This window comes from Halichoerus grypus, chromosome 6 (genome assembly GCF_964656455.1).
Source record: "Halichoerus grypus chromosome 6, mHalGry1.hap1.1, whole genome shotgun sequence".
NCBI classification, from domain to species: Eukaryota; Metazoa; Chordata; class Mammalia; order Carnivora; family Phocidae; genus Halichoerus; species Halichoerus grypus.
In genome coordinates, this window is record NC_135717.1 from 176,319,900 (window position 1) to 176,344,298 (window position 24,399).

At 57.6% G+C, this 24,399-nt stretch overlaps 1 long non-coding RNA gene across 1 annotated transcript in view; it reads left to right on the forward strand.

Moving 5' to 3' along the window:
• The first annotated feature begins 3,156 nt into the window (after nt 1-3,156).
• The window catches only part of LOC118553789 (uncharacterized), a 43,067-nt gene continuing 21,824 nt past the window's right edge, over nt 3,157-24,399 (forward strand). Inside the window, exon 1 of the long non-coding RNA XR_013448619.1 lies at nt 3,157-3,339. This is a non-coding gene — a long non-coding RNA (uncharacterized LOC118553789). The remainder of the gene's footprint in view (nt 3,340-24,399) is intronic.

The following is a 24,399-nucleotide window of genomic DNA, read 5'->3' on the forward strand; positions in this document are numbered from 1 at the left end:
TGAGTGAGCACAGGCACTGAAGAGCAGCTCAAGGCCCCTTCAGGGCCCGCCCGTGCAGGCCGGCCACAGCCAGGAGAACTCACAGGCTGCATGGGCAGGGAGGCGCCTAACTGGATGAGGGCTGCTCAGCAGACCCCGTTGGGCTCCGCATGGACCGCCCTTCCCACGCCTCCCCGCCCTCATCCTCCCTTTGAAACGCAGGTCCCCTCCGTACACATGGACGATGAGCTCGGTGTACGCCGGACTCTCCCCTCCACTGCAACACGCGGAGTGAAGTCTGCTTCCACTGCCTTTGTCCGTTTGCCCGTGACGGGGTCTGGGCAGCCTTTAGAGGAGGGGTCTGGGCTTGTAGGTCCTCGCAGTGGGGGCTCCGTCCCTGACTCCCTGATGGAGCCTGGGCTTTCCTGGGCTACGAAGCCCCGCCTCCTCAGCTCGGTGAGCCCGCCCCTTTCCTAGACCAGCCTGTGGTTTCTGTCTTCCAAGGTCGGGGAGGTTTTCAAGGTCAGTGGGCTCCGCTTCCCTCCAGGTCTTCAGAACCCTCCTGGTCACCGTGGACTTCTTCATGGCTGTCTTATTTTGTTTTGTTTTTTCCTCCCCGTATGAAGACACACAGTGCGATGTCTCTCCCATGCCCACGTGGTCTTGTGACCCCAGCCTTTTCCCAAGAAAGCATCTTTAGAGATGCCGAGGATGTCTGTTGTCCAGCCCCTTTCTCCCTTCTGGCAGCAGACTCTCTTCCTTGGGGACCCATGATTCTTGGTTCTGATGGTTCAGGCGCGGCCGACCCCACACCACCTCCCCTCCCAGGACCAGCAAGAGACCCAGCGCCGGCCCATCAGAGCCCACCGTGATTGGCTCAGAGAAGGGCACTTCACTTCAGGCTGGCCAGTCAGAGTCTGCCCTGGGACATTCTTCTGGAGTAACTAGAAAAGAGGCACTTAAAAAAATCTCAATGTTCTCACCATTTATTGAGCACCTACTGTGTGCTGGGCATTGGGCTAGGTGTTTACCTACCTTGTTTGTAAGCCTTCCGAGTATGTACCTGGCCGCAGGAGTCTATCTTTGTTATAGGTGAGAGATTGAGGCTCGGGGACCCTTTGTGACTGCACTGAGGTCACCCGACATTGTTTTTGCAAAGCCGAGATGTGATTCAAGGCTGCCTGCCTCTACATGGCCTTTAGACCCACTTAGCAACTAATACCGCACACCAGGGTGACAGGGGAAGGTCAGCGACATGTGCGTCAACGTCTCCAGTAGGTATATCAGGAATCTTAAAAACCCTCAAGGCCATTTCTAGGTATTGACCCTAAGAAAAGCACCGGAGGTCGGCACGGAGACGCCGGAAGCACACGGTGTGTTCATGAGCTTGTGAGTGAGGTGCTAGACCCCTGAGTGTCCTATAATGAGCTCATGATGAGGTAAATCACGAAGCCAAAGGTGCTTACAATGAGTCTGTAATAACACGGGGAAACGTCTAGCATATTAAATGAGAAAACCAACAGGGTAAAAAGGGATATCTGGACGCTGATCTCAACCGTACAAAATTACAGATGGAAAGATAGACATGTCTTTTTTTTTTTTAAACGCTGAACTGTGCCAATGTTTCTGCCGGGGTTTGTCTCGGGAGTGAGACAGGTCCTTGCTTTGTATTATCAGATTCCACTTTTTCCAAAATGGGCAAGCCTCGTGTTTGGAGTCAGTACAAAGGGAAATGTGTTATTAAAAATTCTGGTAAGGAAAATGTCAACAGGATTTTCATTCTCAGTGGAGCTCATAGTGTTCAACCGCCCGGGCCAGAGCCAGATAAACAGTAAGGACAGTCCGCACCGAAGCCAGGCTTTCGGTTTGTAATGTGCTTTCCTATATATGACCTTGTCTGGGAAACAGATGACCTCTGCGTGGTATATGGGGCAAATTCTTTCTTTCAACCTAATTTTAATTTTGTTTATTACTGCCTTAGGTACCACACATGAAAAAGAATGCATAAAATATAAATACAGTTTACAGAAAAGTAGTACGATGCACACCTACATACCTACCCCTTGGATGAGAAGTGGAATATTCCAGCACCTTGGGGCCTCTCTGTGCTCCTTCCCAGTTCTGTCTTCCTCCCTCCCTGACTCATCCCGGCCCACCTCTAACATTTGTGGGGCTTGGAGCAATAATAGAAACACAGCCCCACATACCATGTGTCAAAATATTTATAAATTATAAATCAAGTTAACGAACTGTTAAATAAAAAATGTTCCAGCCCCCTGCTTTGACAAATATACCTTCATAATAACAAAATTGAAAAAAATGTATAAAATTGTGGGTTATATTTTGCTAACTGAAAGCTGGCAAAATATCAAAGAGAAGTGCATTTAATTATTATCGCATATGCCTGGGTGTTCTGTTGATGGGCCAATAATGCCTGGATGAGTAATAAAACAAAAACATGCATAATTTATAAATTATCATATGCTTATTCTATAAAATTTATTTTCTTGCCTTCATTTCAGCAATATCACTAATTATGTTGTTATAATTAAGATTTTCACATAATTTGCATCATATTGACAGTAGTGACAAATTAGACAACCTTTCCTGAGTTACTGTAGTTCTTAGATAGTTTCTAAAAATTAATTTCAGTTTGGAGAAACTTTGATCTGCCAAGGCCCTAGCAGCTGGGATTGTCGATAAAATTTTATTTTTTAGAGCAGGGGGAGGGGCAGAGGGAGAGAATCTCAAGCAGACTCCCCGCTGACCGCGGAGCCCGACGTGGGGGCTCGATCTCACGACCCTGACATCATGACCTGAGCCGAAACCAAGAGTCGGACGTTCAACCGACTGAGCCACCCAGGCGCCCCTGCCAATAAAATATATTGATTTGGAAATTAACCAAATTTCTATGAAATTTTGCTTATAATGTTTTATCATTCTAATGCGGGTGGGTGTTACACGTTCTCATTCACACAAGGAAAATCCTATGGTATTTAATTTCACCGGAGACAGTCACCATCACACTTCCCAGAGAGTGGCTACCGTGCATTGTTACATGGAATTCTCCCGCAGGTACAAATGCATGAAGGTCCGAGGAGCGACCTAATGTTGCAGATGGTCCCCAGCTTCTGTCACTCTTGCAGGCACTTCGCCACCCTGAGGACCTTCGTGACCACGGAACGCTGCCCAAGGCCAAGTGGGACAATGGACCCTCAGCACCGCTGGGGAAGGGGGCCTGATGAGCAACGCAATCTAGATGGATAAAACGGTTGTGCGAGAATCTCCTGCGTCCGTGCCTCGAGGGGAAGAATCTGACAAGTACTGAGGCTTTTCTCGAACCTGGTGCTTCCTCTTGAGGTCAGCGTGTGCCGGTAACAGAGTTGGTAGCAAAGCCGCTAACTGGGGTGCAGAGGGAGGGGGCGGGACGCATGTCCTGGCTGCTTGGGGCACTGGTCTTGCTGGGCGCAGGTTGCGGGCTGGGTGGGAGTCAGGGTGGCGCCCAGGGTTTCTTTAATGGGTGGCTTTGGGGGAAGTTTAGAGTATCTGGGGTCTGGTGGAGGGAGCCCATGGCTCTGGAGGCAGGAGCCTGACTTGTCTCAGTCTTTCCTGAGTGTTGCTGGATGGTTCAGGAGGGTCCGCTCTGCAGAGCTGACGACCTGCAGGCCAGCACGGCGTGATGCGTGAGCAAGGGCATATGGTGCCGCCAGACAGTTCTGGACAAGACAAGCCAACAGCCTCCAGTCTCATTATCTGGCTTCAGCTCCCCCAGGGGTTTGCAAGTTCCTCTCGGGGAGATCAGTGGGCACGATCTGTCTGGAGAGCCCAGGGTTCCCCACATTCACGGCATCTGGAACCGCTGCGGGGTGGCCCATTGTTGTCTCATGGTTTCAGAACTGCAGGGAGGGTGATGAGTCTGGAGGGGAAACAGGGCTCCTTCCGTACGTGGCCAAGCCCAGCACGGATCACCACTCCGGCCGGTGTCACCAGAGCATCTGTCCTCGCATTACCGGACGGCAGGAGAGCAGCGAGCCCCTTGGTGCTGCCCATCCTAGCGTGTCTGTCTCTCGGGTCACGCCATTCCAGCCTGTACTATCCCCCCCATGCCCCATGCCCACCTCCCTTCACACCCCTCCTGGGGGGGGGGTCTCTGCATTGATCCCCTGCTTCCCCTTCCTCTTCCCTTTTATGCTTTAATTTTGGTGGCATCATCTCCTGGGACTTGCTTGAGGAATGGTGCAAGGAAGTTAAAGCATCGAGACCTTGTGTATCTGCAGAGGTCATTATTTTACCCTCTTGCTTGACCAGTAGTTCTCCTGGGTAATGAATTCCAGTTGGGAAGGATTTCTCCTGAGGATCTGGAAGCTTGCCTTTGCTATATTCTGGATTTCAGGCTTCCATGGAAGTGTGCGGACCCATTTTGCTTTCTGATTCCTTGTATGTGACCTGTTTCTTCCTGTTTTGGGAAGGAAGGCTGAAGACTCTCAGGCTCTGCAATTTCCCGGGGATGTGCGTTGCTGTGGACCCGGCTCTCATCTGTTGCGCGGGGCACTAGGTGGCCTTTGCAATTTGTCCATGATCTTTCCTTCCTGGGAGATGTTCATGCCTTTTAAATGATATCGTCTCCTACATTTCTTTTTTGGAGCTCCCGACTTTATTTCACGGAGGTAACATTTTCTTTCTCTAAGGATATTAAGGGTGTTGTTCAGGAATCTCTTCTCCCTCTGTAGTCCTTGCTTGCTCCCTGTGGGTCTTTTCTGTGTTTGGTTTCGGTGTCTGCACGCAGTCCTGGAGGCGGGTGATCTGCTAATCCTTGGCCCTCGGCTCAGAATTAGGAATGGGGCCTAAGGAGCACCTGGAAGGTCTGAGTGCAGGTGGGGCTGGTCAGGGCTGAGCCTCACTGCAGGGCAGTCCGGGTGGGCTGTGTTTCAGGGGCCGTCCCCCGTCGGGCTGGTCAGATTCCCTGGAGTGGCTCTTCCAGGCTCCTTTCCCCAGGAAGCAGGGCTTCCTTCCCCTGGGCAGCGTGGGGATTTCTGCATTCAGAGTCCTGCGTTCGGGTCGCCCCAGAGCCCGTGCCAAAGCCAAACACCCAACCCTGTCAGCCCTGCCAGAAGGGCCCCCTCCGCAATCTGTTTTCCTTCGTGGAGAGTAAACCTCCAACCTGCCGCCGGGGTGGTGTGCAGGTGCGCTTGGGGTGGGGGTTTGGCTGCCCGCCACACAGTTTTTGCTGAGTCCTCTTCGTTTTTGTCACCCTTCCCCTCATCTCTGGTTCCGGAGGTGCCTGGGTGCCTTGGTTGCTGGCTGTGAGTGTCGTGGTTCTGGATTCTGAGCTGCAGGTCGGAACCTGCCTTCCCCAGGGCAGCTAAGCCGCTTGCCCCCCGGCTCTGCTGCGGCTTCCAGCCGGTTGGCTGGGCTGCCTCCTTCCTTCTTCTTTGGACCTCAGGACTTCTCTTGACTGGCGTTTGGGTGGAGTGCGGGAGGGAGAGAAGTGCTTCCTTGCTCTTCGAAACTTCAGTTACGGCCCACTTGTCCTCACTGAGAATACTGGCAAGGATGAAGCAGGTCCAGAGCTTTGGTGGCCGGCCTCACTGGGATGCAGACAGTCTGATGGACGATGCAAAGTGGAGCCAGCAGGTGGAGAAAGGAGACAGATTTCTAGCAAGCTGCTGGATCCAGCCACTCCTGAAGCCATGCCACACCTTCAATGTACCAGAGATGGGAGCCAATGAATCCTGTGTTTGTGCTGGCTGTTGTTTGTTTAGTCTAGTTTGGCCTGGAATTCTGCCATATACAATGGAAAGAGCTCTGACCAGTACTTGAAGTCTTCTCTCAATTTTATCTGTCCGTATGCCCTTTGCTCCCCCTTCTCCCCCAGGGCACTTCAAACAGCCCCTTCTCAGAGGGAAGCGGAAGTAGCCCCTGGTTCTAGTCTGTCTCCTGATGCCTCTGGACTCTGCTTTATTTTTCACACCCCCCCCCCCAACCAAGCCAGAACCCCTCTAGAGATGCCACGCACTTTCAGAGACCTGCAAATGGTAGGAGAAGAGGGTAGAGCAGGGGGGCTGGCCATCTACCGCCCATGGTCTATTTTCTTAATAAAGTTTTATTGGAACCTTCCCATGTTCCTCCGATTGCATACTGTCTCTACTACTTTTACCCTATAATGGCAGAGCTGTGACAGAAATAATGTGGCCCCAAAAGCATGAAATATTTACTACCTGGGCCTTTAGGGAACGAGAGTGCCAATGCCTGGTGAAGAGTGGCTGGGCACACGGCAGTCAGACAGGCGTGGGTTCACGACTCGACATGATCACACGTGCTGTGTGGCCTCAGGCAAGGGATGCAGCCTCTCTGAGCCATGGTCTCATTTGCTTGCTCATTTTAAGCAGGTACCTTCCTTGTGTGCGCCGAGGCGGTTCAGTCTTTTGGTAACAGTTTTGTAACCTGGACGTGTGGTCTGGAGCCCCTCAGCCCGAGGGGCCAACCTCTCCTTTTGTCCCCAGTGAAGTTTCCCAGGAACGCCTGCCCCGCGTGGGCGGCACCTCTGCCTCAGTGTGTGACTCGTTTTCGGAGTAGATCAGTGGAAGTGCCAGCTGGCCGGGCCTCCCGTGTCCCTCGCTGCAGGTTCCAGGCCCCCAGTGGGGATGAGATCCGGATCCTCGCCCGCGGCTTGCAGGCCTGGCCCCACCCCAGGGCCCGGGCAGGTGTTTCCTCTCTGCGGGCTGAGGCCCGGCCCGGACACCCCTGGGTGGGGCTCTTTGCGGCAGCGGGGAGAGGGCTCTGCAGGGCTCTGCAGCCCGGGACCGCCAGCCTGCGGGACCAGCCAGTGCGGCAGGCTCTGAGCGGTGCTCACGCAGGACAGCTGACCCCAGGTGGTAAGGAAGTGGTGCAAACTGTGTCCCTGCTGGACCCCCACTGTCACCCTTTCTCTCCACTTCCCAGACCGCTCGGAACTCCCAGCGTCCCCTCCACAGCGTGCGCTGTGCCCAGTGAGAATGGCTCTCCCGGGAGACCAGGCCTTCAGGGTCCCCTGGTGGTGGCTGACGGGAGCTCAGGATCCCCACAGCCTTGCCACCAGCCACGGAATGTTCTAGATGCCTGGTGCCGTGACTCAGTGGCTGGGCCTCGGCCTGTGCAGGGTCCCCGGCGGCATCTGCGTCCACCCCCCCCGGGCACCCGGGCACGGCTGTCTATCAGCGGCGGCCTCCCGGGCCCGCAGCACGGCTCCCATTTACTAGCAGTTTTCCTGGCAGGTACCGTTCATTCTCTGTCCGCTGCCCCACCAGCCTCTCCGCGGTGCAGACCGGGGCCTGACTGCATATGTAGATACGCTTTGCTTATTCTTTGCTGTTGTTATCTTCCTGCGGCTTTAATTTTCTTATTCTTTTCTTCCAAATAAGACTGAAACCGGTTTAAGAAATTAGTCATTGAGGGAGTGGTGTCAGTGTTTGGTATTGGAGCCACCTGCAGTCAGTTAGGGAGCAACAGAATTAATTCTTCTCCCCGGGCTGAAATCAGGAAGTGGGAACGGAGAGACATGGGTCTCCTTAAGTCACGGCAGGGAAGAGTCTAGATTTCAAAGACCCCAGTGGCCCGGCCCCACAACACTGTGTTATTAGCTTCCTGCTTAGTGGCCGTGGTAAATTTCAAGCCAAGCTGTGGGCCGCTGGGGCTGCGGGGGCTGGTGGTCCTCCTGAGTGTGCTCCAAAGGGGAAAACAGCATCGGCAGGGAGCCCCCACTTGGGGTTTCTGCACCCCGACTGGGATCCCGACACGTGTACACATCATGGGGCCTGGAAGGTGATGAGCTACTCCGGGATTGGGATTCGGTGGGTGGGGGGACATGCACCTCAGGCACGAAATGTAACAGGGTCGTAAAACTTAGTCATCAGGATACATAATATTTCAATGCCATATCTTCCTAGGTGTTGGCGAGGATGTAGGGAATTTGGAAGCTCTGTGTGAACCTTTTGCACGTTGGTGGGAATGGTGCAGCCACTGTGGAAAACAGTACGGAGGTTCCTTAAAAAATTAAAAATGGAACCGCCCTATGATCCTGCAATCCCATGTATACGCATTTCCCCAGAAGCATTGATCAGGATCTCAAAGAGATGTCTGCCCTGCTGTGTTCAGTAGCCATTTAGAGAGGCCAAGATGTGAAACAACTTGTCCATCAGCAGATGGATGGATGAAGGGGATGAGGTCTAGCCTGTGGTTAGGAATCCAGGGACCAAGCGTCACTGCTATTGTGGGACTAGGTGACGTGGCAGGACAGTGGGAGGATGGTCATGCAAAGACGATATTGCTGGACCCTGGGACCAAGCCCGGTGTGCCTGGTCCCGGCTTGGACAGCGGGCTGGGCTCAGGACAGGCCTGCTGAGGGCGAGCTCAGGGTGTTGCAGACCTCCCAGGACGGTCCTGTCACCTCTCACAGAGGTGGGCATTTGGCCACAGCCCTGTGCCCCTGGGTGGCTGGGGTGGACACCGCAGGCCTCCTGCACCTGGCCTGGCACAGGAAGGTGTTTACGTAAGTAAAACAGAAAAGTGGCCTTGTAGAGAGAGGGAGGGGGCTCAGCGTGTCTGCTCGGAGTGCGCCCCGGGAGGTGTGGGCTCTTGGAGAAGATGCTACGGGACACAGAGGCAGGGGGATTGGCATGTGGTTGGGGGAGACGCTGAGGAGTTCCTCCCTCCCTCCCTCCTTCCTTCCTTCCCTCCCTCCTTCCTTCCTCCTTCCCTTCTTCCCTCCCTCCCTCTTTCCTTCCTCCCTCCCTCCCTCCTTCCCCCCTCTTTCCTCCCTTCTTCCCTCCCTCCCTCTTTCCTTCTTCTCTTCCTCCCTCCCTCCCCCCTCTCTCCCTCCCTCCCTCCTTCCTCCCTTCCTCCCTCCTTCCTTCCCTTCCTTCCCTTCCTCCCTTCTTCCCTCCCTCCCTCCTTCCTTCCTTCCTCCCTCCCTCCCTCCTTCCTTCCTTCCTCCCTCCCTCCCTTCCTTCCTCCCTCCCTTCCTCCTTTCCTCCCTCCTTCCTTCCTTCCCTCCCTCCTTCCTTCCTTCCCTCCCTCCTTCCTTCCTTCCCTCCCTCCTTCCTTCCTCCCTCCTTCCTTCCTTCCTCCCTCCCTTCCTCCTTCCCTCCCTCCTTCCTTCCTTCCCTCCCTCCTTCCTTCCTTCCTTCCTCCTTCCCTCCCTTCTTCCTCCCTTCCTCCCTTCTTCCTTCCTCTCTCCCTTCCTCCCTTCTTCCTTCCTCTCTCCCTTCCTTCCTTCCTTCCTCCCTCCCCCTCCCTTCCTCCCTTCCTCCCTTCCTCCCTTCTTCCTTCCTTCCTTCCTTCCTTCCTCCCTCCCCCTCCCTCCCTCTCTCCCTCCCTCCCTCCCTCCCTCCCTCCCTCCCTCCCTCTGGTGGCTCCTTCTGCCTGTGTTAGGATCCCACCTCTCTCCTAGCCTGGGTCTCTCTGCGGTGTGCCTTGGGGAGGCCATGGGCAGTGCTCATCCGCATACCCCGGATTGTCATGGAGGCCCCGCACTACTGACCAGGGGCAGAAATGTGCCCTCCTGGAGTAACGGGAGTCCTCAGTGAAGGTCTGACTCCCACCGGGGCTCCCGGGCCTTGGAGTGGGCGTTGCCGAGGGCCGAGTCTGCAGTGTGCAGGGCGATGTGGGCAGCGTGGGGGACCCACCTTCCCCTCTGAGCAGAGATTCTGAGGACTTCGCTTTTGAGGACTTTCTTTGTGACTTTTGTGGGGCACAGGGAATTCTCGCTTAGGGAGTAGCTTGTTTGACTCCTATGAAGAAATACTGGGAGACCGGAAGGATTCTGAGTGACAACCACCGTCTTTCTGCAATTGGTTGGGCTTCTGTCACCAATCTCATTTGGGAAGGCTTTCTGGAAAGGGACAAATGTCCGTGTGAGGACCGGGATACCGCTGGAAGCATTAGGAAGAAGATGTTTGTTCCATGAACAGACCAGGGCCCACAAGGATTTGAACAAGCTAGTGGAATGCGCCTACCGGGGTCTGAACTCAAAACTGACTTGGGCCACATTCCTCGCAGTTAAAGGGGGGCAGCTTCCTCTGCTCTTGGGGAGGGTGGGGATGGCCTCCCTGAGCCTCGGTCCCCAGCGGCTGATTATGGAGACCTCGCTGTCTGCTGCACTGTGCCAAGTACTTTGCACAAAATACAGAGGCTTCATCACCCTTATGTCACAGAGCTGGGGACTGAGGCTCAGAGGGCGATCGTGCCTCATCCAAGGCACAGAGATGGTAAATGTCACATCCAGGTCTCGAACCCATTTCTGTCTGACCACGAAGCTCAGGCTCATCCACAACCATTTTCTTTAGGACCCTAAGGAGGTATCCTGGATACAAATGAAACCCCGAACAGTCATATCTGTTGAAGCCACTGCTGTTCATGCATTCATTTAAAAATATTCAAGCGTATTTTAGAACATTCAGGACATGCCCCAGCCCTCAGTGGTGGGTCTGAGCAGGAGTCCAACCCCTGCCGGGTGGTCATGGTCCAGGTCTGCTACTTCCAGACTGTAGGGTGTCCTGCTGGCTTCTTAACCTCTTCCTGCCTCGGTTTCTTCTCTGCCCGCAGGGCCAGGACGGCTTCTGTCTCATAGGAGGTGTGACCCCTAGACCACTTAGAACAGCCCTCGGTTACTCCTAGGGCTGGCAAGTGCTCGGCAAGGATAAAACGCTAGGACGGTCGTTTGCCCTGCACAGAGCCCCACGTGATAAATCCCTCTCAGAATTCAGAACCACGAGGCAGCTCCCTGATCCTAAAAAATCAGCCAGCTTCCTTGTTCTTCCACATACCAGTTAAATACAAGAAAGTATTTCTCTTTTTGCCCTGGCTGCCAGTAAGCTTAGACCTAGACCTTGGCAACCTCAAAGTGAGCTAAATTTTTTTACAGTTTTTATTTCTTTACTCTTCGACGGATTTTGATATTTTCAAAAGGCTTACATGAAGATCGCTCCCTGATACTCAGCCTCAAGCCCTTCTCAGAAGTCCTTGACTATGCACATCTGCAGGTCCTTCTTACATAAAAATGGGTAAATAACATGCAATTATTCAAATTTTAGTAGTTTGCTGACTGGTGGGATATGCGGGTGGCCCCTCTCCGGCCGAGTGGAGCCTGCTGGAGATGGAGGGTTATGGCCCCGCTCACTGCCCCAGCCTCGCCTACGTTTTATCTGCCTCTAAATCAACTTTGGAAGTATCTGAACTACCAGGAGGAAAGAAAAGACTTAAAAAGACAAAGTGTATTACAGGAAAGCAATGATTTCTCGGGCTATTTGTCACTTCAAGCGTAATACATTAACAGAGTGCTATAATGAGGGGAGCTACTAAAAAATGATTTATTGATACTTTAGACCTGTTAAAACAGGTTAATGTCAATACAATTAGCTCCTGGATCAAGGCAATCCCCTGCAGAGGGAAAGTTGATAAAACAGCATTAAAGGCCACTCCGTCACAGGCAGGGGAGGGGCTGGGAGGACTTCAACCACGGGGAAGGGAAGAGAGAAATGCGTCCTCCCACCATCTGCCCCAGCCCCTCTGCGGTCCCCCCAGGCCTGCGCCCCCAGAACCCCACAGGCCGGAGCCAGAGACTTTGGGGCAGCTCTGAGAAGTGGTCAGTTTATCTGGAAGGCACGCCGGCTCTGCTGTTTCATAGATGGATAACTCCTGAGTAACTTGGGAGAATATCGAGCAGTTGCTATGCTGGGAAGCGGGCAGGGAAGACAGGCACGTCGCCAAGAGCCTTCTCAGCAAGGGGCAGCGCTCAGGAAGCCGGCACTGGGAGGACAGGTCAGGGCCTGGCTCAGGGCGACGCCTGACCTTCCGAGCCTGTCTTCTCCCTGGTCTGGTCGTGTGGCTGTGAGCTTGAGGCGGGCGGGCACCTGGTGAGGGGTGGGCCCTCGGCGTCCTCTGGCTGGTCATCGGGGTCTCACTGCCACTGTGAGAGTTGGGACCACCTCCCTGTCACCATCCCTATCCTCAGACAGGTGTTTAAAATGGTGGCTTGTCCTTGTAAGGTAGGAACTCAGGTGGTGCTTCGGGGAGTGTGGGGACCTTTCCATCTGCCTCCCCCACGCTGCGCCAGGCCCCGCTCCTGCCCCCGAGGCTGTGGTCAGTGCTCCTGGTTTTGGTGCAGTTTCCAGAGGCAGCCTGTGTTGGGACACGCGCAAGGCTCCGCACCCCTCGTGCAGGCCCGTCCCTGGGCTTACGCTGCAGGCGCCCACGGCGCCCAGATCACGGTGGCTTTCCAGATCAGAGGCTGAGTTCCTGCTTGCTGAAATCTGCTCCTGACCGGGCGCGGCAGCTGTGGGGACGGGTCTCCTTGTGGCGGCTCTGCTCACTCTTGACTGGCCACAGGGTCACACGGCCAGGTCCGATGTCACCAGGTGGGGGCGCATGCTCTCTCCTGGGAGGTTCTTCGAATCACAGACAATAGGCAGGGGCCGGTAGTCTCTCAGGGAAGGGTAGTAATTAGAAACGATAGAACATTCTACGGCAGCTATGTGCCCAGGAGATCTTTCAGGTCCATGCAGGGCTGTGACTCATTTATTCTGGGACTGCGTGGTGGCCCTTACAGGGATGTGAAAGGCATTTTGGATTCGTAGCAGCCTGAGCCCAGAGCCCATACCCCTGAACAGCGTGCCACCGGCCTCCCGAGATCCCCACTATGTTCCAGATGGAGAGTTTTGACGCTGCTAAACCCATCTGCTCCAGAGTCTGTTCTGGCCAAGCTGTCTGGGTCAGGGTGTCTCAGCTTCTTGGAGCCTCTGTTCTGAAAGGGCTTTATGAGCCTGTGTCACGAGGCATTCATCCTACACGTGCTCCTAGGGTCCCGAGCCCGACGGGCAGGGCTTCTGACAATCACAAACAAGGCAGGCAGGCAGGCCTGGGCTGGGCAGGGGTGCCGGTGGGACCGGCAGAGGGCAGCTCGCTCCTGCGTCCCCTGCCCGATGTGCCCACCGTGGAGGTGGGTGGGTCTGCAGGGTCAGGCGATGCCCTCTGTGAGGAACGGGTCCAGACGAGGGTGCCAGGCTGTTGCAGCCGGAGTTCAGGTCCAGAGTGTGCACTGGCAGGTGGTAGGCCTGGCCCAGCCCTGCCGTCCTGTTTCGGAACAAGCGCTGTGTGCAGGGACCCTGTGGTCAGACTCGGAGGTGCTGGGGGGGCTGGGGCTGCACGCCCAGTCCCGAACCAGCCCACGCCCGCAGATGGAGGAGGGCACAGAGCTGGGATGTCCAGCAAGGCAGGCTCGGGGGTGAGCTCCTTACTTCAGGCCAGGCCCGGACCCTGTTTCCTGAGCATGACCTGCGGCCCCAGGGAAGCTGCGGCGCACACAGTAACGTCCCCTTCTCTTGAAAAATGAGCGTCAGGGAAGGGTGGGGGTTTGTCTTCACTGCATGGTTTTCTGGGGCTTGGACTCCATCAGACAGGTATAAGGTTGGCTAAGGACAGATTATCCAACAATAATGCCATCCCATCTATTCTGGGCTCACCTGGGGGACCCAGGGAATCGGTGGGGTCCCCATCTGGGGTCAGCCATCAGGAGCCATTATACCCACTTGGAAGAGGAGGAGATGAAGCCCAGAGTGGAGGACGGGCTGCCCAAGGCAAGGCAGAGGTGGAGTGGGGTCCGGCAGGTCTCCCTTTCTGCTATACTGCTGTGGCCCGGGGGAGAACGAGGTCCCGTCACTGGGGCTGGCCCACCATGTCCAGCACGTTAGCTCTGGGCCTCATGCGGTGGGCACAATAATGGCCCCTAAAGATGGTGGTGCCCGAATTCCTAGAATCTAGGAATATATCCCCTTACGGGGCCAACGACTTCCCATATGTGGTTAAGTTAAGGGTCTTGAGATGAGTAGATAATTCAGGAGTATCTGGTGGGCCCAGTGTCATCACAAGAGTCCTTATAAGTAAGAGAGGGAGGCAGGGGGCTCAGGGTCCAGGGGACGTGATGTGTGAAAGGTAACCAACCGGTCATTGCTGACTTTGAAGTCCGAGAAAGGGGCCAGGAGCCAAGGAGCACGGGTGCCTCTAGAGCCTGAGAAAGGCAAGACCTCAGGTGTCCCCTGGAGTCTGCAGGGGGTGGGCAGCCCTGCCCACATGTCCACGTTAGCCCCATGTAACCCATTTCAGACTTCTGACCCAGAACTGCAAGAGACTAATGCAAGGCTGTTAGCAAGTAGATGAGTTCCAAGGCCCTACTCAGAACAGTGTTGGGGACAGGACAGGGACAGGACAATGCAGCATTTGTGCTCCTGAGGATGGATGATCCATTAGAGACAAGACATAAAACCTGCAGCCTGGTTAGCCTGGGTGCTGGGCTCGGGGTCCTCGTGGTTGGAGCCGTGGGTTCCCGGGATTCTGAGCTGCCTGGTGGAGAGCAAGGATGTCCGGGTGGAGGGCAGAGCCAGGGGAGGGCTGGGTGGGATGGAGGGGTGTGGTGGGCCCCCGGGACTGTGGGCAGGATGCCTTGGTACTGCCTCCTGGGCAACTGAGGGTGAAGACCAGGGGAAGGATGGAGGACTCAGAGGGCGAGGGCGAGTAGCCCCACGCTGGGTGGGTACTGAGCTAAGGGCTGAGGGTGCACAGCAGTCCCTAGTCCCCACCATAGAATGCCAAAGCGCCAAAGGACCTGGACACCCTAGGATGCTGACCTTCCCTCTGCCCAGGTCGGGGGCTGAGACCCGGAGCCAGTGAGGCAGGAATGGAGCCCAGGGCTCCCAAGTCCCACGGGGATGGGTCCCTGCATCAGGCTGCCTTTCTCAGCACCTGTGTCAACCGTCACGGGTAGAAAGCACGGGGCCCCCAGAGGCGGGTACAGGGGACTTGTGGAGGTCTGTGGCAGCTCGCCCTCCGCTCCCCGAGCCCCCCAGGCTGCAGCTCCCTCCACAGATGGCTTCCTCCTGTCTGCGGTCCTCCTGCCGCCTTGGCCGCACAGATGCAGGGCACGGCACTTTCTCATGGTCTCGGTTCTGCTTCTCAAAGCCAAGGGCTCAGGACGCGGGTCCCCCTGGGCCAGCTTGGGCTGCTGCCCACCATGCGTCCTGCCAGCCTTGCTGCGTGTGGACTCAGGTTGTCTGCAAGTGTGGGGGGATTGGGCACCGTGGTCCAGCGCTCTTTCCAGGGCTGGGATCTGGGACAGTTTGGGGGCACATGTAAGTTCAGCAGGAGAGACATCTCACTGGTGCTGCTCACTGTGGAATCCTTATGACCAGAACCATGCCTGGCAGGAGGCCGGGAGTGAGCAGGTGCTTTTGGATAATGAATGAATGAATGAGTGAATGAAGGAACGAACGAGTGAGCAGATGCCACGTCAGACCTGGAAGGGATCCAGCCTCACTAGGGGTCCTGTCCACCCTCTGGTGAAGGGCAGGAATCCCCCCATGGCCCTCTCATTCAGAAGCTCCCTTTGTCTCCCTGGCTGGGTCAGCTGCAGGGGGACAGGGAGACAGCAAGGAAGGCCACGTCCCCACCTTCCCAGCTGGGTGAGGAGTGGGGCCCGGAGCCGTGGCCCGCCCCTTGTCCTGCGCCAGCCCCGACGCGGCCCTGCCCGCTCCCTCCATCGGGTGGAAGGCTCTGTCCTGGTCTGGGCTTCCCTCTGTCCTGCAGTGAGGAAGCCGGGATGGGCGTACAGACAAAAGTGGTCCCTCTTCCCTGGGACATGGCCCACCCACCCATCGGAAAAGACCTTCTTGCTCTTTTCTCTGTGGGAAGCCAGGCAAAGGAGGCAAGATTCCCCTCCTGGGCGTTGCACATCACACGTCTCATCTGAGGCTCCTGATAGCTCGCCAGCCTGGCGTCCCCCAGCCATTGCCCCCACCACCTTGGATGCGGCTGCCCTCCCAGCAAAGCCCAGGCCTGGCTCAGGCCCTCTGCATGCTCTGGATAGCAGCTTCTAGAATCTCCTATTAGTGAGCACTGCCTGGTGGGGCAGAGGTCCTTGGCTATGGGTGTTGAACCTTGTGATCCCAGACAGTCCCTGGGGTCAAGGTGGGTGCTTGGGGGTCCTTGCTGACACCCACCATTCAGTCCAGTAACACCTCCCCTTGTTCTGCCTGGACACCGTGGAGTGGAATCAGGGTCATTCTGCTTTGGGGGGCTTCTGGAAGGAATGATGGAAGAATTGGCACCTGGACCCTTCCCCACCCCCACGCCATTCTGAAAGGCTCACCCACCTTGGGCCACCTGGCAGATGGGAGGCAGCGCATTCCGTCCTGGGACCAGCGCCAGGCTCTGACCACACCTGTCATGGTCCCTGCAGGGGTTCACCCTTCATCCTAACCAGTCTAGTCTGGCCGGTCCGTGAGTCCCTGGTGCCAGCTCGGGTCCCGGCCCCGAGGGAGCGGTCAGCAGTGGTGTGGAGTGAATGGATGATGAGCAGATGAGTAATTCATGTTAATCATTAGGTACAGCTCCAGCAGCTGCTGGCTGCCGGGAGACCCTCTGCTCAGATCAGTGGGGTGGCTGGGCTGGGGTCCCCGTGACCAGTGAGACACTGAGCGGTGTACCCTGCTCTGCGGAGTGAGCCCCTGCGTGGGACAGGCCACAGGCTGTGTTTGTAGTCAGGGGGTTTGCCCAGCTCTTCACAACTCACTCGAGGGTAAACAGAACCATGTTGCAGAGCTGAACCTGCTCCCCCTTATTTCAGGAGGTTTCTGCTGGGAAGACGGCGGCCTGCAGACGTGGGCCTTGGCGCGGCCGCAGACTTTGGCGGGACTCAGCTTATCATCAGCGCCTGGGTGTTAGGACGCGTCGGAGAGCGGGGCGGGCTGGCGGGGAGCGGAGCCTTCCCTGGGCTCCACGGCATCCTCTGCTTCTGCAGTCCCACCTGCCGCCTGGCCCACAACAGGTCTGGCAGCGTTTGGGGGATGACTGGTGGGTGGAGGAGGAGGGGAGAGGAACAGTGGCCCCCATCTGACTTGCCGTAGGAGTGTGCTGGATGAAGGGCTTGTCTTGGGCGTCGGAAGGCCCACTGATGAATCGTCGTGGGAGCATCTGTCTTCGTGAGCACTGGGCAGCTCCCCCATCAGAGGACGAGGTCTGCCGGAGAAGGTGCTGGGTTTTCTGGGATCTATGGTCTTTCCAGACCGGGGCCTCCACAGCTGACCCCGACAGGGGAGAGATCAGTGGCCTGGGGGGACCAGATGGTCTAAGGACAGTGACCACCACCAGCCAGTGGGTGGTGACCTGGGGATGCTCACAAGGGGACACATCAACCTGGGTGGAGACTGGATGTTGAGCTCACCATCGGGGGCCCCAGGCTCACTGTCCCCATGGGGAGTGAGGGCCCGGGCCGGACACCTGCCAGTGCCCCAGGACAGGCAAGGACAGCAGCCCCATGGCTTCCTGCGTCCTGCAGGCTGGGGGTGGCTGGGGGCGGACCCCGGGGGGCATTGCACATCTCTGTAAAGCAGACTCGGTGCTCAGGTGGCCTTGGACACGGGCCCGAAAGAGAGGCCGATTTTCATCAGGCGCAGACGTGGGGACTGGTGCTCCCGGCAGGCGAAACCGCATCCGCAGCGTCCTGGCCTGCAGCCACGCAGCACGCGCTTCCATGCGGCAGGACCGAGGGGGCCCGGGGTGGGTGGCGCTGCAGAGGTGGGCCGTGGCCGGAACAGGAAGGATTTCAGCTGGGCTGGAGGTCTGCGGGCCCTGGGAGCCGCGGGAGTTTCCGGCGGTGGACTCATCTCGTGTGGACCCCTGTCCCCTTCCCAGGACCCCAGGGGGCACGTGGGGCAGGGGTTAGTGGTCCTGGGCGAGGCCACACAGCTGGTCCCCGGGGTGCCGGAAAGCACCCCCTTGTCCTGGAAGGGTCAGCCCCTGACACCCGAGGCAGGGGTTTGTCCACACCCGCTAAGTTGGAATATGCACGGGCGCGACCACCTGCACACTGTCTTACCGAAGAGTCGCCATACGCGGTGAGGTGGGCCACCCCTCTGCGCACGACCCCTGCCGTGACCCCCGCAAGGTCCTGGAAGGAGCCCAGCAGAAGCCCTTTGGTCTCACATTCCAGAGACGACAGCCCTCAGGTGGCTGGCTACGTGGACGTGGGTTTGTTTGATCTGCCCAGAGCCAGATGCTTCGCTCCGCCCGACCTGCTCCCTCTGAAGGCAGGAGACGGGTCTGAGGCCGCGAGAGCCGCCCCGCACGGGCCTGCTGGTGGCGCTGACGCCCGCCCCTGGCGCCTGGGTGGGCAGCGTCTGGGCTGGAGAGGGGCCTGAGGGACAGGCCGCCGTGGGCCCCACGCTGGCGTTCCCAGGGTTCCCAGCGTGAACTGGAGGGGGTGTGGTTGAGCAGCCTGGCACCCCCAGGCTGCAGGGCATTACTTGTCACTAATCAATAACAGCTCATCTGTGCCCCTCTTTCTCTCCAGACGTGACTAGAAAGCCTGTTGCTTTAAGAGGTTATTTTCCGATCACTGGAGTTAAGATGTGCTCCTCACAGACAAGTCTGTGCAGGGCCAGAGGACGGCGGTGATAATTCACGTGCCAAGGGGCGCCTATGTCAAACTGGATGACGCTAAGCACCGGGTGGGCCTTGGATGACTTCTCATAAAAGCCACGAGGAACGTATCACTGTCATTGCCCCAAATTTCAGGCCAGAAAAGTAAGGCTCGGAGGAATTAAACCACTTGCCCAAGGCAGCCAGCTTGCAAATTCAGGCATCGCCAGGAACAGTCCCAGTGCTGTGCGTTCTGAAAGGGAACCCATCACCAGCCACGCTCCTCTCGGGAGGACCGTGTGGAGCCCGGTGGATTCCTGCGCTCCCCAGAGCCTGGGCGGGAGGCCTGCTGTCCTCCCAGCCCCGACGACCTCGCCATCTCACCGTCCGTGTGGTCAAGGGCTGGACGGGCCCCGGGGGTTCCTGGTGGATCACGTGAGAATACGCCTGGCCGAGAGCCATCCACGCACACACGGGTTAGCTTTTATGGTTTCCCTGCATGTTTCTATTCCTCCGTATCTGAGGTCACGCGGAGTAAACAGTTTTGAAGCACGTGACTTTTTTCTCAGACAGAAGATGGAGGTTGCCTGCTCCTGTCCCTGCCACCTCTGCTGGGCTCCCCTGTGGCCCTGGAGTGGGACGGGCAGAGGGGCCGAACACAGACAGTCCCATGCTGGGAGCGTGAGCCGGGTCCTGACTCCGGGGCCGGGATGAGCCGAGCCCCCCAGGACGAGGAAGCACACGGGCGGAGCTGGGCCTCCAAGGGAGGCTGGGTCCCTTCCTCCTGGCACGGGGACCGTGTGCTGTGCGTGGCGGGCACTTGGTGAACCAGTGACCGGGAGACTGTCTGGTGACACTCGCATCAGTGCTGGCTCTCAGGATCCCGGGACGACTTCGGCAGGGATGCAGGGTGCCGTAGACACGGTCCTGGCACAGGGGTGAGCAGGCTGCCATGTGGGCTCTGGACGTGTCTAAGGCACAGAGCCCCATTTGGCCTGGTCTGACACGGGAAGGCAACGGGCGGGGGCCTAGGGAAGGCTGGCTATGTCCTCACCACGGAGGGCCTCGAGTGCCGTGGAGGGGGGCATCCTTTCAAATACTTTGGCCAGTTGCCACTCTCGCTCTGAATGGCGAAGGTGGAGTGACTGAGGGGTCTGGGTGGAAGACCAGTTCTTCGGACAGATGACCTGGCCACAGGGTGAGGATGGATGACCAGGGGAGTCTGAGGCACAAGGACCCATTAGGAGACCCTGTCAGCAGCTCTGGGGTAGGGGGGGATGACGGGAGGCTGGAGAGAGGGGCCGGAGCCTGCGATCTCTCCTGGTCCGGGGATGCAGAGGTGGGAGACCCGGCTGCACCTGCTGACATGCTCTTGTCTGTGGAGAGGAGCCATTTCGGCTTAAGTGCCTTCCACCGCTTGGAATGTGGATTTAGCTCTGGATAACTCATCTGAAATAGATATTTCTCTCCACTGCTGGAGGGATTTATTGGCAAAACTAGCCATCTATTAACATTATCTGGGGACTCTGCACTGGTGAGAATAGATACTATAAATCTGTTGTATAAAAACCCAGGAGCTAGAAGGCTTTAGTGGACGGCAAATAGAAAAGTCCGATGAGTTCAGACCTGTTTATTTTACTTAGAGGGAAGAACATTCTGTACCCAGCCAGGCAGGAAATGGGTTTTGGGGACGGCCACTTAGCCCAGCTGTTGGCCCTGAAACTGTGGGAGTAATCGCTGTCTGCAATTAGAGCGGCGGCTCAAAGGACCATATTTTTAGCCAGTAATGGAGGCTTCTGGAAAAAGGCTCGAGGGCTTGAAACTTTGGGCAGGTGTCCGTGGGGCCTGTCGGGAAGGAAGGTCCCAGCGGTAGGCTGTGTGTTGAGGCTCTAGGCCCCAGGGGTGTGTCTGATCGGGGAGACCCTTTGATGCCAGTCCGCCCTGGCCTGAGGCCGGGGTGAGCAGGAGCCCAAAGCTCGGCCCGTCCGGTCCTCTCTGCCCGCACTTTGCATCTGGAGTGTTTGGGAGCAAGCATGGAAGGAACAGAGGGGTTTGTCCTTGAGTTCATTTCCCGCAGAATCCCCGAAGCCCGGCGCCAGGTAGGGATTCATGTCAGGGTGGGGGGGTGCCTGGGGGGGCAGCTGAGCGGCTCTGACTGCCAGCACCCTCGTCCCCAGGGGGCTGCTCAGCCCCAGACCCCCCTCTCCAGCCTCATTCTGTGCTAGGACTCCCACATCTTCCAGGGAGTGTCCCCTGGCCACTGTAACCGGCCCTCAGCGAGGCCAGGCATGCCCGGCGCCTGGATGGGGGTGCTCCAGCAGCGCGTTATAGACTGAGGGGGCATGGAGGGCCAGCAAGGGGAGGCGTCTGCCCCCCTCCACGTCGGGCACCAGGCTGTGCCACCGGGCCGGGCGTCAGTGCTGGCCGAGCCCTAGGAGCACTAACGTGGGTGCTTTGTGATCACAAGCCTGCCTTCCGGTCACAGCCGGAGGGTCCGTGGGGGGCATCCTGGTGTTGCTCCCGCTGATGAGTCCTGGTAGGTCATGGCTCAGCTCCCGAGACCCCCGCCCAGACGCGGCCCTAGGCATGGTCATTAATGCCTCCCCCTGAAAGAGCAATGTGACAGGCGGGTGCCTTCGGTGTGAGAATCACCGTCCTTCAGAAATGCCCAGAGGGGAATCCTTCCTACACTCCTGAGGGATGTGAGAGGCTTTGTGCCTCCCTCCACGGGGTCTCCTTTCTCATCAAATGCGAGGCATCGGCCAGAACCAGGGTACCGCCCTAGGCCTGCTTGGAGGCTGCGAGCCCCGGGTCAGGCGCTATCTCCCCAGGCCTCAGTTTCCCCGGGGCCAGGGGCCAGGGCTGGACTTGCAGACGCAGACTCTCCAAGGCTGCTCTCGGCCACCACCCCCTGCAGCTCTGTCCCCCCGTCCCCCCCCCACCGCCCCGTCTCTGAGGGATGGACCTGCGCTTTCCTGGGAGAGAGGAGACGCAGAGAGAGGCAGCGATAATTAATATTGATGTGGCTTCAAATGTGAAAAGTTAGAATTAAATAGGAAACTAAAGGAGGGGGTCACACGTAACCAATTAAACGGCGACTTCTCCTCGGCCTCTCGCCCACTTTGGGGGCAGAACGGCCCTCGTCTGGCTCTGCCAATTAATCTCCCCTCGCCTCCCTTGGCCGGGGAACTGGCGCTTTCTGCAAATTGAAGGGAAGGGCAAAATCAGCAGCCACACACACACAGACTGTCTCCCGTTGTGCAAATGCCAGGGAGGAGGAGGCCCGATCCATCCGCGGGCTGGCGGCCCTCGGGGGGAGGTGGGCGGCGCCCCAGCTCCGATGTGGGTGCGGGAACTCAAGAAGGCAGCTGGGAGATGAGGGAGCAGGGCATTTGAGATGAAGCCCAGCAGGTTCCCGGAGTTCAGCATGAATTTCAAAGGCAGGGATGGCAGGGTCTTGGACTAATTACCTTGCAAGGAGGGGGAGAGGTTGAGGCTCTGCAGAGTGAAGCAGACGGCCCACTGGGGCCGGTCGATGGGGCAGAGCGTGGGGTGGCATGGGCCCCCGAATCTTCCCAGATCCAGTCCTTTGGCTGAAAAGATAGCATCGGACACTCATTCCCTTGGGTCCCAAGTGTAGATGGTGCGTTTGGGAGGCACCTGGAGGGCGTGCAGGGTCTCAGTCTGTCCTGGGTCTCAGGGTCTGTCCTGCACATGCACAACCCAGCTCTGGTGACAACACTGGGGAAGGCCCCCAAATCAGGTCTGTGTTACAGGCAGGGACACTGAGGTGCAGAGAAGCTGGGTGAGGGCTCTGGGTCACCAGGCTGGTCACCGGCAGAGGCGGTGCCCGGACCACTGAGCAGCACGGCCATCCCCTGGGGACGATGTGGGCTGACGGTGCCGAGGGCCATCAGGCCAGGTGGCTTCCGAGGGTGGAGCAGGGAGGGGTGTGTCTGGAGCTGGAGGGTCAGGAGGAGTGCATTCCAGGCCAAGGGGAAGAGTGCGTGAGTTTCCGTGACCGGGGCAGATCAGGAAGGGGCCTTATGCGTGGCCCCAGGTGCCTGGGGGGAGCATAAGGCTGGTGTGGCATCATGGCCACTGTGTGCTTTGCGAAGTTCTCCCTTGTGTCCCCTCAGAGCGGAGGTGGGTGAGGTCAGCCTGGGCTGGAGACCCACAACTCACTAAAAGCTGTGGCCTCGGGATGGACTCGAGGCGGGTGGGGTGGGGGTTCAGTGACTGAGTTATAAGCACTCGGCGGCTGTCCTGGGCTGGGTGGGCATCGGCGTCCGCATTTCATGGGTGAGAAAGCAGGCTTCGTTCGGGCTTCTGTGTCAGCTCTCAGAGGGCAGCAAGCTACCTTCACACTTAATAACTGGAAATGACGATCACTTCTCTGTGCCTACAGGACCGCGGGGCCGCCTGGGTTCATTCATGCGTCGGGGGTCAGAGGGCGGGCCGGCGAGGTCAGGTTGCCTGGACAGCTGGTCTCTGCTCCATCTGGTGCCTCGTCCCCGGGCAGGCTGGCTGCAGCCGTCTGCACGGCCACTGGGCAGGGAGTGGAGACGTGCAAGGCCCCCGGGGCGGGCTGAGGGTGTGGTGACATCACTTGTGCTGGATCTTTTGGCCAAAGCAAGTCACAGTGCCCGCCCGTGTTCAAGGGGAAGGACACACTCCGCGTCCTCTGGGAGCCCTGCCCGGCAAAGGGTTGGGACACTGGGCTGGTGATGCAGGCAGTAGGTTCTCTCAGAGCCCAGGGAAGGGACGTGGGGATGAGCTGGTCAGGGAAGGCTTCTTGGAGGAGGTGGGACTCTCCTGTCTCTAAGCAATAGTGTGTTTTATAAAGTCCATTTCTTTGCTGAAATTCAAGGCTCGTTAAAATAATTTTTTTAAACTTATTATGGCAGAAGGCAAGGCGCCTCATATCTCAGATGAGTTTAGGAGCAGGCCAATTGCAAATTCATAATTAAAGGAATTTGACATGAATCAAGGAAGACTGGTTTCCACCGGAGGTTTGGGGAGTTAATTGCTGGTTTGCACTCTGCCATGGTGCTGGAAGTGGGCAGGGCTGGGGATCTGCTGTGAAGAGGCCGTGACAATGTGTGCGCCAATCCTGACTTTGTCAACGGGGGTCCGTCCGCCGGACATCCGAGAGATGAGAGGAGGTGCTTTGCGCCTGGTTTCTCCTGTGCTCAGAAGCCTTACTTTCCACGACACCTTGGAGCATTGCCATGGAAACCGGGGCTCAAAGTGTGCCCCCCCCAGCCCCCCTGGGACAGAGCAGGGGTGCTGAAGGTGCTTTCAGTTAGCTGAAGATGGCGCTGGGCCCTGGGTTCCCGCAGAGAGCTCCCTCCACTCGACTCTTTGCTTCTAAACCCTTGCTCCAGGCTGGCGCCTCTGCTCTTGGAAGACATGCTGCGTGCTATAGGACGTGGCGTTGGGGGGCTGGGGTGGTCTCGCTCCTCCTGACCTCTCGAGGCCACTCTCTCACACTCTGGACCCCAGCCACCTGTGCTTTCTCTGGTCTTGGGCTTCGACCCTTGCTGGTCCTGCTGCCCGGAACATTCTGGAAAATTCTTCCTAGTCTCTCCCCCTTCTCCCACCCTGGGAGATGGCAGGCCAGCAGATCTGACATGTATCTCTGTGTGTGGACTTGCTCTGTGCTCATGGCCCCATTGCCAGGTGCCTGGAGAAACAGTCCTGGACCCAGCCTGCATGGAGGGGCCCAGCCCACTGACCGCATTGGGACTGTCCTCCCGGCCCAGCCTGGTCAACCCAACTGCAGGTGACCTGTGGACCCAGGAGCAGGAGAGTAAGTGCCTCTGGTGAGAAGGGGCAGAGTTTTGGAGCCATTTGTTATGCAGCAAAAGCTGACTGATACACTTGGCTCCCACCGTTTACTCTTTCTATCTGTCATGACATTCACTTCCTCCAGGAAGCCTTCCTTCACCCCCAGGGTCTGTCCTGGGCATCTCC